Source organism: Rhyacophila brunnea, unplaced genomic scaffold (assembly GCF_057557595.1).
Source record: "Rhyacophila brunnea isolate RB1 unplaced genomic scaffold, BYU_Rbru_1.0 scaffold_2, whole genome shotgun sequence".
Lineage (NCBI taxonomy): Eukaryota > Metazoa > Arthropoda > Insecta > Trichoptera > Rhyacophilidae > Rhyacophila > Rhyacophila brunnea.
The window spans coordinates 23898167-23911775 of NW_028232859.1; the positions used below are offsets into that span (position 1 = coordinate 23898167).

General features: G+C 32.5%; 2 non-coding genes across 2 annotated transcripts; one reads left to right on the top strand and one right to left on the bottom strand.

The window, feature by feature from the left end:
• The first annotated feature begins 332 nt into the window (after positions 1-332).
• TRNAE-CUC (transfer RNA glutamic acid (anticodon CUC)) lies at positions 333-404 on the top strand. The gene has a single exon. It is a non-coding gene; the product is annotated as a tRNA-Glu (tRNA).
• Positions 405-8587: 8183 nt separating this feature from the next.
• Positions 8588-8660, bottom strand: TRNAK-CUU (transfer RNA lysine (anticodon CUU)). The gene has a single exon. It is a non-coding gene; the product is annotated as a tRNA-Lys (tRNA).
• Between the last annotated feature and the right edge of the window lie 4949 nt (positions 8661-13609).

Sequence of the window (13609 nt, forward strand, 5' to 3'; positions counted from 1 at the left end):
GACTAATTCATAGTTTTAATATTTTTTTTATTTATATTTTAAAAAACATCGATTTTTATAAAAAATATAAATGTGTATACCTACCTAATTTGAAATCCTTTTTATTTATATCGTATTGGTACTTATTCATTTAAAATAGAATTAAGTAGGTATATACCTACAACTTAGATATTTGGCATGATTTGCTTTTATATTTATTATGCAATAAGCACGCCTACCTATAAAACAAATTATTACAATATTATTTATATTTTATAAAGTAATTATCTATTAACAAAATTAAAATAATATTTCGATTCTACCAAACTTTTCTGGCGTGCTACTTTGCACACTCCCATATGGTCTAGTGGCTAGGATACCTGGCTCTCACCCAGGAGGCTCGGGTTCGATTCCCGGTATGGGAAATTTTTTTTGTATTTATTTTTTACTAGTAATATTATAAAACGTACAGTCAAATTAGAATTTCATTATAATATCATATTTTTTATCATTTGACCACCGTGTATTTAAAAAGAGTCATTTACGTGAAACTAGAAAAAACAGCAAAAAAGATTCTTGCGAGATATTGTTGAAAGTTGGGTTCGCAAGAAGCATTAGGAAAATGGGATGCGGTTGTCTTTTCTTCACCTCTTTCATTAGGCAGATTGTCTCTTATTTTTTATACCTTTCTTTACCCTACATTCTTGTGATCAGTGCCACTTTTGTTAGTGCTTCGGTGCTGTTGAGGTGTGCTGCTTTGCCAGAAGTATTAAATATTATAATAATCAATATAAATCATAAATAAATACTGAACGGATGTGATATACTTCCTTATTCACATTTTAAAATAATACATACCTACGATTTTGGAACCAATGCATATTATTATATTGCAGCCATCACAAATTTTATTACAACGGCAAACCAACCGCGTCATTCGAATGACTCTTCTTTGGGTCACTGTTACAAATCACGCGATCATCTTAAAAACATAAATCAATCCTATCAAACTGCATGGAACTGTATTTTTTGTACTTGACAGACACTTTATAATATTTTTAATAACGACCTATTTGTATGAAAACAGTGCTAAACGTTCTACCTTTGATAATATCAATTGTAATGTAAATAGGTAGGTATTATGACGTATGTATTCATAATATGTACATATTATAATAATACTATGTTCATTTGATTTATCCACATGCAGACGCTTTTTTTAGTTATTTTATATTGTTTACTTGACTCTGTCATGCTCTAGTAGTCTAGTATCATGACTAGACTTGCAGTGACGTCCCTAGGCAAAGAGCTGTCCTTAAAAATAATTAAAATGCTACTCCTTCCATTATACGTAGAAATTTCCCTACTAACTATTTATCATTATTGTTCCTCACCAATTTTGATGTAATAACAAATACTTATATAGATTGCAAACGTACTGGTGTTCAGATCTTATGACGAAAAAAACCCTTTCCACGAAACCTAAAGTTGTATTATTCTCTCGCCCCTAAAAGACGAAGACCACAAGACGTTACTTCTGAAACATGAATGTACCTATAGAGCTAATGGATTTTTTTGAAAAATCACATTATTAAAAACGTGTAGGAAAAAAATATTTGAATTAATTTGATTTGTTTGGGTTCCTCTTATTTCAGGACAAAAGACAATCACAAGATTGCGACGTTTATCTTTGTCCTTAGCCACGTCTTGCCTCGTTGGACCTACAGCGTGTAGATCGATGCGGTAGGTAGTAATACCGCATGATCGTAATTCTAGATACATATTCTGTGGAATTTATTTGACTGAGCCTTTGGTCGGCATCCGGAGAGCATGTTCCGCGACGCAAAGCGCTTCTTCGTGATCACACCCGTCACTGAGGACTGGCGTGTCTGATAACAAACTATAGTGCACTCCCAAAATAGGGCGGAGATATTGAATCATCAAACTGAAAAATCTAAACCCTCCGGCCTTAGTCAGGCACCTACCACATCTTATCAAATATTGTTTCCCATCCAAAACCGAAGACGACCGTTTTCGCCAAAATATTTCGCGGCGCACAGTAACCTTTTTTTCCCATCGACTGACGAGGGAAAAGGGTATGGCAGTTCAAAAAAGTCTGGAAATATGCACTAAACTAAGTAGGTACCTACTACAATATGTAAGTCAAATTTAAGTGGGTAAATAATCATTTAAAGATTTTAAACCAATACGTAGAAACTTATTAATAACTTCAGATTAGTCAACATTCCCAATGAATTTTAATTTGAACCCAAATACCTACATTTAGTTTTAAAGGTAGAAAGAAGTAGATTAATGAAACACACCTGGCCAAGTAATTTTGGAAGATAAATTTTTGTCTCTCCCTTCACGTCCCGCTTTATGTTTTTTTTTTCTACTTGGCTCGTCTCCTAACTGGGAGGTTATCTGTCGTGGGCGTTTTCCCCACTCCCACATATTTCCCCAACCTCCCTGTTTCGGTCGCCGTTTATTTCCGTTATGGTTTTGTCGTTGCTTTTGTTGACGTCACTTTGTTTCGTTGCACGGACAGACAAAACATGTAACGACTTGAAATAGCCCCCAAAGAATCCTCAACAGAGTGAAACAAAAAGTATTCCACAAAAGAAAAATATAGGCTTAATTCGTCATTAGGAAGAATGGAGAAAAAATAATTAAGAAACTTTTCTGTTGCTCTTTGACATTTATTCCCCCACCGTCTCGTATTGTTTCTGTTGCAACAAAAAGACTTATTATTGGAGGATTTTTTTGAGCGAAAATTATAAGACTATTGAAATATTGCAGGTACCTACTTTTATATTAATAATATGTGGTTTATATTGTCGACACACCGACTTACTATAGTACTTTTAAATAGGTATGTACATGTACTTACCTACAGTTTAATTTAACCAATGCTATTAGAACAACCCTACCTTACATTATTACTTATTCATTAGTATTAATATTGTTACGTGCGGCTTAATCGTCGGATTATAGCGTAGTGGGTCCCAGGACCAAATCCTGGGTCTGGCAAGTACACATATTGTTTTTCAATTTGTGTATGAGTCAGAGTATGGACCTAATAGGTTGAGCAAGTGGCTGACATCCATTTCTCGTAAAAACAAAATCTGTTAATACAAACCTCCACCCTGTGGAGGCCCATATGATCCTATTAGGATCGGACATGGTTAAAAAAATCGTATTATCTTCTTATTTCTCGTAAGTCGTAAGTACCTATACTTGACAAGTCTTAGTCTGTGTAAGACCTAATTGCCAAGGCGAAAGGTAATTTTCCATGCTGTTAGAAATTAATAATTATTTACACAACACGATCGACCAAAATTGATGAAGTTTATTCGCCCTAATGTAAATCTTAAAAATAATAGATTTTGATGAAATGATAAGTGAAAAGCGAACAAAAAAGCAAGAAGAGTAAGTACCTAGGTCCGTACATTTTATTTTAACAAGTTGAGTTTTTTGGTACTCGAAGATGTATTAGCCCGGGGCCCGTTCACGTATTAATCCAGCCCTAGCAGTGGATTATTTTGAAAGATTTTCCTGGAAAGCACGAGGTATCACGTAATTTGACACTGCGAGCTGCATGTATAAAATGGTGTGAATAGACAGCTTTTACATTTTGTATAGGTATGTATGTATAGGCATATTATCTTCGTGAAACCGACTTGTCTATAACAACTAATATGAAGCTTTTACCAAAAGTCTATAACATTATATCCTTACTTTATTCAACTCCAACTAACATATTATTATAATGAAATAAACATTGTGTGCTAAAATTAAAATGAGCGGAAAATAAAAATAAATATTAATGTGAGTTAAACCTCATGAATAATTTATTTATATTAAGTAGTACCCTAATCCATGGTTTCCCAAACTATGGGTCGCGACTCACTAGTGGGTCGCGAGCGAATATTGAGTGGGCCCTCGCCACTGTCTAACCTAACCGATATCCAAATCGCTCCAAATTTTAATTATAACTAACGTATTTCCACTTGCCAATAATATAATATACTTGAATTGAAAAAAATAGGAAGTGATAAATTTGATATTTCATTCAGCTATTTATAATAATTCCTCCTCCTCTTTACTACCTCATATCTATTTGAGGTCGGATTTTTGGCTATGGTTAACATTAAAACTAAATAGCGAAATAAATTGGATATACCAAACTCACTGTGATTAAAAGTAACTAAAGTTGAAGTTGATGCTAAAACTGTAATGAAGAAAAATAAGAAACAAATATATCCTTCCCACTGAAATAACTTTGTAAAAAAACCTTGCAGGTGTAGGTATTTAAGTAATATTTTTTTTTTATTTAAGTTGTGTTTCTTATTTCAACAGTCTTTCATTCATATTGGTAACACTTACAAAAAATATTTTTTTTATTTTAATTAGAACAAATAAGACAGCATTAAGTAGTTCCACGACTCGCCACTAGGGAATCTGAGCATTACAAACATTTATGCCCGTTTTTCTCTAAGACAGCTAAAAGGTGGGTCCCAAGATTGGAAATTTTTGTTAGATGGGTCGGAGCCCAGTCAACTTTGGGAATCACTGCCCTAATCCATTGAACTGGATGATATTGAACGAGATTTGTCACATAATAATTACATTTGTTACTGTATGTGTGAATACATAATTCTTTAGGGACCGACAACCATTGAAAATGAAAATATCTCCTTAAAAGGTGACGCATCAGTGAAACGCCAAATAATGTTCAACTGTACGCGCGACGAAAATTTGTACTTGCTTCGCATTCATTGAGAGAACGTGGAGTCGGACGCACGTCACTTTGCTGCGTGATGGCGACGGGCCAATTAATTCTAAAATCGTGTAAAGATGACTAAAAACTTTACCCATTTACTTTAAAAAGCAAACATGTCAATGAATATATTATTATTGATACTAATAGAATAATAAACAGAACATAAAATGGACGTATGTTGGATTTATATGAGAAATAATATTTCGTTTGACAGGCGTCATTTTCACCCGCGACCCGCAATCCGCACATCGCCTAGCAACGATCTTTTTAGACCGTGCCTCAACTAATGCATGGCCTTAATAGTACGTAACATATTTTTCATTGACTTAGTTATTAATGATATATTATTAATTGGATATGTACGTTAAGACATATTTTTTGTGGATCACATTTTTGACGTCCAAGGCCACAATTGCATCAAAAATATAATAAATTTCTAGTAGCTAGATATTGGTAAATGGTTTTATGGCTCTCGATATTATTCGGATAGGTGCATGCTCTACAATGAATAATCTAAAACAGAAAATAATGCAAAAACATGGTAAATCGTTCGTTTTATTACGATGCCGTAATCCGACAACTATTTGACGTAATGTTTACTACAACTAATCGATATAGGTACATATTATTATCTTTTTAACGTTTGATTTCATATAAAAAACTCACGTAGCTGTAATAGAAACTATTGTTGGGGCAGATGCAGAACATGAAGTTTTCCGTTTTTATCGTACTAGGCAGGTACCAATTTCTAATAGACCACAGGGGAGTTTCGTGTGGATAATATGATAGACGCAGCTTCTTTTGTGATTCATTTACCTGACACTAGAGTATACACGAAAAGTCATTGTGCCCGCACAGGAAGTGGTCGCGGATCTCCTTCCTCACCCTTCAAATTTGGTAGGTACGCGTATTTGTTTGTATCATGATATACCTACAAAATATGAACTTTGACTTGAAACAAGCCTATTATTTATTAGTATCTTACGCAGATGTTCACTTTATTGCATTGTGTATGGTATTTTTATTCACTTTGTTCGACTAGGAAGATATCTTTCTGAAACGCAACAGTAGGTAGGTATAGGTACCTACTTAACATAAAATGGAAACAAATCTGAAAATGTTTTTTGCCACCCTCTAAAGTCAACCGCGCTTGTGCAATGGAAAAATTGTACGTATGGATAACACTATTTTCATAAGTATATAGAAATTTAATAAAAAAAATAAGTACAATATAAACATCGTTTTTCCAATCAAAAATGTTTGTTAAACCTGAGAGTATTCGGGTGTGTAGGTACATAGGTTCTGGTTCTGCCCTAAATTAAAATATTCTGAACGATTATTATAGGTGTATGAGTACATCAACAGGGTAGGCGGCAGGGCTGCGCCAAGGGTGGTTGTCGCCTGGGTGCCAACACAAAATTGCAGCCTCTTCACACAAATATCAATAATATATTTATAATGACAATAAGACATAAAAAGGTACAGGTAACAGCAATTATCTCGTATTTTAAAAATAATAATCTTAGCACGAAGGAAATTGGACTTTTTATAGGTACTATCCATGAAACAAATTCGTAACATCAAATTTTATGGCATCGTAACTCGGATTATTTCGGCGCCCTTTGCTTTACAGAGAATTACATTTTGGTAGAAAACTTTGAGAGATATTTTTATATAATAAATGTACAACTGTGATGCATTCATTGGTCATAGACCGGAGATTCGATTTACCACCAGTTTTAGTCAAAGAAATAAATAAGCGAGTAAATTTCCGAAAAAAAAAAACATATTGACAATCAAAATATTAGTAAGTAGGTAGGTACCTAAGTTTTTAGTGGTCGCGTCGACGAACATAAAAAGGTCATAAAAAGGCGATTATACTATAGCTGTTTCTTTTTAAATGTAGAAAATAGGTAAATCTATGTATCTATTGTCTAAGGTAAATCTTCAATTTCTACTTTCTAACTAAGCTAAGGTCTCAAAAAGGGTTTAAACAGTAGGTAGGTACATTGCTTACAATTAATTAATCAATCTTGCTCTGAGGTTTAACAACAAAAATTATTAAATTTATCAATTAATTTAATAAAACAGGTGTTTGTTGTATCTATTTATACCTATGTATAATAAATAACAAATTAATTAATATGAAATCGGTAACATCCATTAGCATTGCTTATAAATAATATTATATTTATGTGAAAGACGTTAAAGACAATCTTATATGGAGTCTCTTCGTTCTTAGATAATATTATAATATAACTATGTCATACATGTTCACCAACGTTCAGGTTTAGTAACTGAATGTAATATAATATTTTAAAATAATATTATTTTGTTGCGAGCCCCCAATTGGTACGACCCTGGGAAAGGGTATTAAAAATAATATGTGACAAGTAGAAAATGTAATAGGTGCAGCCTAAATCACAATAGAACATGTGTTACAAAAAAAGTCTTCTCACATATAGGTACACAATAATTTAAAAGGCAAATAAATGATTTGATGAAGGGCCCGAAGGGGTATTTGAATAACAAATAATTAAGTAAAGATAAAAATAACTTTTTATATACTTACCACGTTTTTAAATTTTCTGTTGAATCATATAAACTTGACTATTCTGTGTATTAATAAAAACTTTTTATTGTAAGTACTTGATAGAAATACTGAATAAATATAAAATACTAAAATGTAAATGAAAAATTTGACATTTCATATTGATTTTCATAGTAACGCACTTATATTTTAATAATTTAGTTACTAGGACCCCTTAGCAACCAACAATAATAACTTTCTATATAAAACAGAATTAACTGAAAATGAATTCAATTGTGCTTAAAAATGGCTAAAAGTATTAAAAAATGCTTTGTCGTCGTGTTCTGATGTATTCTAAAAGTTTCTAGTAGCTAAATGTCTAGCTAATCGGGAAGTTAGTTAAAAATCTTCAATACAAATCTTGGACAAACAAGAAAAAATTTATACTAGACACACAAGAAAAAATCCGTACCGGACAAACAAGAATACGAGCTAATAAAAACGTGGTATTGATATGTACCTACCTAGGTTTAATAATTTATCTAACTGGGTAGGTATGTAGTTATAATGATAATAATAATACCCCTTTTATAAAGAAAGTTCATATCGTAGGTAGATATTATTTTGAAGACATTCTTCTCATTTCACAATTTTATTACAATTATTTACATTTTATTTATCTACAATACCTAGGTAATTACAAAAAATAAAGTAAGTACTTACCTCGCATAAAGTTAATTAAGGTAGGTATCTATTTTTAAATGTATTTGAAGTTGAGTTGCAAAAGTTATAATAAAATAAAAGAACAATTTTATTTATTACTATAATAATAATTATATTAAATCTATGAATATATAATATTTTATAGTAATCAAATCACTATGTAACTTTTAACACCTGCCATCTATCTACAACAATATACTGGGATCTTTACAGTGACATCTAACATAAACTTGTATTAGATTTTATAACGCATTAATCGTGTATAAAAACTTTGTATAAAAATTGGTAGATGGTAAAATCCGTAATTTTATTTGCAATAATATTAATATTATCGCTTCTAATCTAGCAAATATTTATTTTTTAACTATTTATCACTTTATCAATAAACCAATTTTTTGAAATAAAATGTTTAACCTTTCTGTATACATATTTTTTTTGTATGGGCCAATAATAATGTATTGTATAGGTACATAGTAACGTAACCTAACAGTTCATGAAATATTTTTTCAAAATATTAATGATGGATAGATACAAAAAAAAACTTCTAAAAAAGTAAGGGACGCAAAAAGTTTCGCCCAACGTGGGGCTCGAACCCACGACCCTGAGATTAAGAGTCTCATGCTCTACCGACTGAGCTAGCCGGGCAGTTGCCACGTCTTTCATTTTATTACCATTATTAATTAATGAACATTATTTTTTTATTCAATAATACCTACTAATATTATTAATAATTTTATTGTTTTCTCGAAAATTCGTAAAGATATAAATATATCGTAAGTGCGAGTGAGAAAGTATTCGGCATCCTTATAATCTCTGCGACACGCGCTAGAGTAAGGTAAAAGGTTTACAGATGTGGGAGACGGTTTGCTACGGTGTCGCCGCCAAATCTTTGTTTATTGCTTAACTAAGCGTCGATAACCGTGTTGCTTGTGTTTTTTTGTGTTAAACATAAAGTCAGTGGTACATATTTTTAGTTAATTAAGTAGAAAAGATGGTTCTGTGTGTTGTATTAAAATGTGGTAGCCGTACTGATAAGCAAGAAGATGGTATTACATATCATAGGTTAGTTGATACATGTTCGTGATAATTTATTTGTATATTATTATGTATTTTAATATCAAGTGACCTAGTGTTTCTTTAAAATAACTTAAATTATGGATATCTTTACCTAATGGTTGCATTTTGACCGCTTAAAAATACTATATAACGTAAAAAAAATAGAAAAGTATATTTTAATTCTGAGCGTCTAGTGCGAGCACTAGCGAAATGGTCTATGGTCTCAAACATTTGTATACGAATGCGTTCGCTCGCCCACAAACCAAACGCACGGCAGGCAGCTTCATTTTTAGCAATGCAATGGGTGGCGTCTAGATGTATCTATAGTCTAAGGGTCAAATCCATTTGAAATCAAAATCGAGAGTGTGCCTTTTTTGCTTTTCTTGTTATTTTTTCATTACCGAAGTTTATAGATTCTGTTCCGTTCAAAGTCGAGCTTTTATTATATTTTTCTTGTCCGAAGATCGAAGAGAATAAATGCCTAATGTTTTTTTTACTGGCGAATTCGAAATTCTGGTTTGGTTCCCAGTTCAAAGTCTAGTGCTTTTCTTTCCCCAGGGAATTTAAGACTTTGCATATCAGATCAAGGTCGGCAGCTTTCTTTTTCGTTTCAAATTATTTGTAATTTTTTCTAATAACGAATTCTGGAATTATCGAGATTCTTGAGAATTCAGAAACTTTATTTCTCGAGATTCACTTTCCGACTATTTCTCCCTTTTCCCACCTAGGGGATTCTGGAGCGATACAAGAGGACGGTAGTAACGTTCGAGGCAATTGGGGGGCGATGAATACTGATAAGGGGCGGTGGAAGCAAAAATAAATTAGAAGAACATTTTGGAAAATTGTTTGTACTTACATATTGTTTCATGTGTTGAGTTACATTCGTAGAGATTACGTATTTTCCAAATAAACACACAAAATTGATATAATTTTATTTTAAATGCAATAACTGCATTTTGATATCAGCAAAAACCTGCGCACATTTTCATTTTCCACGTTTTACAAAACTCCAATGTTGGAAAAAATCTAGCGAGCGATGCAAGAAGAGATAAATACGACAATGATTTCTAACCAGCGCATCTATTATAATATACACAAGACTACTTTCGGCCGCTAAAACAGTTATATAGGATAATAAAGTATCATAAATATTAGCACTTATTGTAATACGTTAGTTGTAATTGTTACAATAAGTGCTATGTTTTAACAGCACCTCTCTTGGCTATGATAAATTTCATAGCGAGATAGTCAGGTTTGACTTTTTAGACGGCTAACTTAGTGTTATTGTTGTAAGTGTTAATATTTCGATACTTTCCTACCCTAGTTAGCTGGCGTAGCGGGCCGAAATCAGTCTTGTGTATAGAATAGATGATCAGGTTCCGTCGAACCCTCCGCGAGTAGTTCTAGGCGCTACGCGAATGTTTTTGGATATAAAGTTTTTACGTGTCCCATTTTTAAACAATTAAGTATTTTGAAAATATTGGTTGATTCGCATCAAACGCATACTTATCTAATTGAGGAAGGAATGCGAACGATGTATCTTTTGAGAGTAGATTCCTTTGCAGATTAAAAAAAAAATCGCTAGATTGCCACGACTCTTGTGTATAAATCAGATGTTTTTTTTTATTTATCCATTTAAAATAGCCATGCAGAAATAATAAAACGTAGAAGGCATTAAAATTACTTAAAAATTTAAGCTGCAGGTAGTAAAGGTACTGTAATTTGAGTTTGTTTATGGTCTGTTTATATTTATATTATCACTGGTTACTGATATAATTAATAATTGTGTTGCGTTATGCCGTATCCACACTGGCAACTAGGGAATCCAATCCCGAGCCAAAATTCTGATCCCGGGACTGGTCCAGGGATTGACATTTTTTCCATAGTTAATATATTTCAAATACAGTCAAAAATAAATCTAGTATAATTAAATAAATTTAATGGAGTAAATAAGATTGTAATATAAATTATAATATGAAAGTAAAACAGTCTTATTTATTTATGAAAAGATAACAAATAAAATACAATTTCAATTAAAATAAAAAATAACATATGTTGAAAAAAAATTAAACATTTAAGTAATTAAAACATTATTCTGAATAATATATGACCGAAGTAATCTCCAGAATAGCATTTTGTGGTAGTGCGCAATGGTTTACTTCTATAAAAGAAGACAGCTTATGTGTAAATGGCTGAAACTTCTAGCTAATAGTCCAGTCAATGAGTGCTCAAAGATGGGTGTAGAGCAGTGGTTCCCAAAGTTGACTGGGCCCCGACCCATCTAACAAAAATTTCCAATCTTGGGACCCACCTCTTAGCTGTCTTAGAGAAAAGAGGGTATAAATATTGGTAATGCTCAGATTCTCTAGTGACGAGTCATGCTGTCTTATTTGTTCTAATTGAAATAAAAAAATATAAGTGTTACCAATATGAATGAAAGACTGTTGAAATAAGAAACACAACTTAAATAAAAAAAAATATTACTTAAATACCTACACCTGCAAGGTTTTTTTTACAAAGTTATTTCAATGGGAAGGATGTATTTGTTTCTTATTTTTCTTCATTACAGTTTTAGCATCAACTTCAACTTTAGTTACTTTTAATCGCAGTGAGTTTGATATATCCAATTTATTTCGGTATTTAGTTTTAATGTTAACCATAGCCGAAAATCCGACCTCACATAGATATGAGGTAGTAAAGAGGAGGAAGATTTTCATAGCTTCATCGAACGGGCAAGGATAATTATCAGCAACTGAGAGCTAGAATTTCGTTAACTGTTTACGATTGAAACTATTTTTCAGTGACGTATCTTCTGATAAATCAATGAATTCTTCACTTGCTTTTGTTGACATACTAGTTGGTAAGTCGTCTTGAAATGGGTTACAAATCCAACGCAACGAATCAAGCCATCTATAGTGCATTGGCAATTCAAATTATTATTATTTTATCACAATATTTTCCGTAACTTAAGTTTATTTAAATTTTTAAGAAATATATATATATATAGGTGAATGAAATATCAAATTTATCAGTTTCTATTTTTTTAAATTCAAGTATACAGTGGCGAGGGCCCACTCAATATTCGCTCGCGACCCATAGTTTGGGAAACCATGGTGTAGAGCATTGATGGTGTAGAGTGCATGGAATATACCACAATTTTTGACTTCATGACTTTGCTAGGAGTAGTTAGTAGGTAAACATACTAAATGTTGCCGACCCTAGGAGGTGAGCTGAAGGCGGGAGAGGGGTCGAAAGGTCCCATTTTTTGGTTTTTCGCTTATATCTTGGAAACGGTGCATGTAGACAAAATATGTTTCAATAATTTTCAAAGATAAATGGCAGCCAACGAGCAAATGGGCAAAACCTTCATTCAAACTCGGTTTATATCTAATGTAGTTATTTGTTAAAGTATTTTTTCTGTTATATTTTCGTTTTTATTTTATTTTCCATAAAAATTGAAACTTTCGGGATTATGTTTACCAATCCCGGGATTCATAGGTATCGAAAATAGTTCGGGATCCCGGGATTGGAATCCCTACTGGCAATCTCATTAAATTTCACGATAATTATCAAAATTTGTTTCCCAACAATTATTTTAATCGACATTTAATGAGGTTGCCAATATGGACACGGCTTTATGTTAATATAATAGATACATAAACAAACGTCATTTAGTCAATGAATCTTTTTGTTTGTTTGATCGATTAAAGTTAAAAGAATGTAGATTTTCAGGGGGGGGGCGTTGAGATTTTTTTTTCTGAAAAGAGGGCGGTAGGCAACAAGTTTGGGAATCTATGCAGTGAGTCTATCTAGTACAGTCTCACTTTAGTCACTTTAAAGGTGAAGAAACAAAGTTGGACTTGACACGGTCATGTGCTACGGATACCTCAAGAGAGTCTCAACATGGCCTGCCTGTTCACTTCAACCAGTTTCAGGCGCCCTGGAAGGCCGCTAAAGGCCATCCAGAATAATAATATGCATACAGCGCAGCTACAGAAGGCTGGCGTGACCTGGAAAGGCTCAAGAAGACTGGCGTCAGTGTCCACGTAGTGTCCATATGCTTCAACTAAGGAGCGGATAATATGGACTAAGAAAAAGAATTATTATTGAAAGATCAATAAAGCCGCATTTTTTAAATAATACATAGCATTACTGTTTTTTTTTTTTAACTTTTCCCGCCAAATTTTTCGAGAGATTTTTGTTCAGCTTTTATGAATCATTTTTTTTCAACACCGATTGCTATTTTTTCCCTGTAACAATTTATCGAGAAATGAGAATTTTCGAAATTTACAAAAATTAATTTCTCGAGAATTCTCGAGACGAGATTTCTTGAACACATCCTTCGGTTTTGACAAAATCTAACCTTGTTTGGTAGATAACTATTTTATATTGAAATACAATGCAAGTACCTATATTTCTTTTCAACCATCTTAATGTATCACTATTATGCACTATAAATTATAATACATGGGTATCTTTCATCGGTCATTGTCGTCATCAAGGCAGAACTATTTTTTAATTTTCGGTTCTTATTAAAT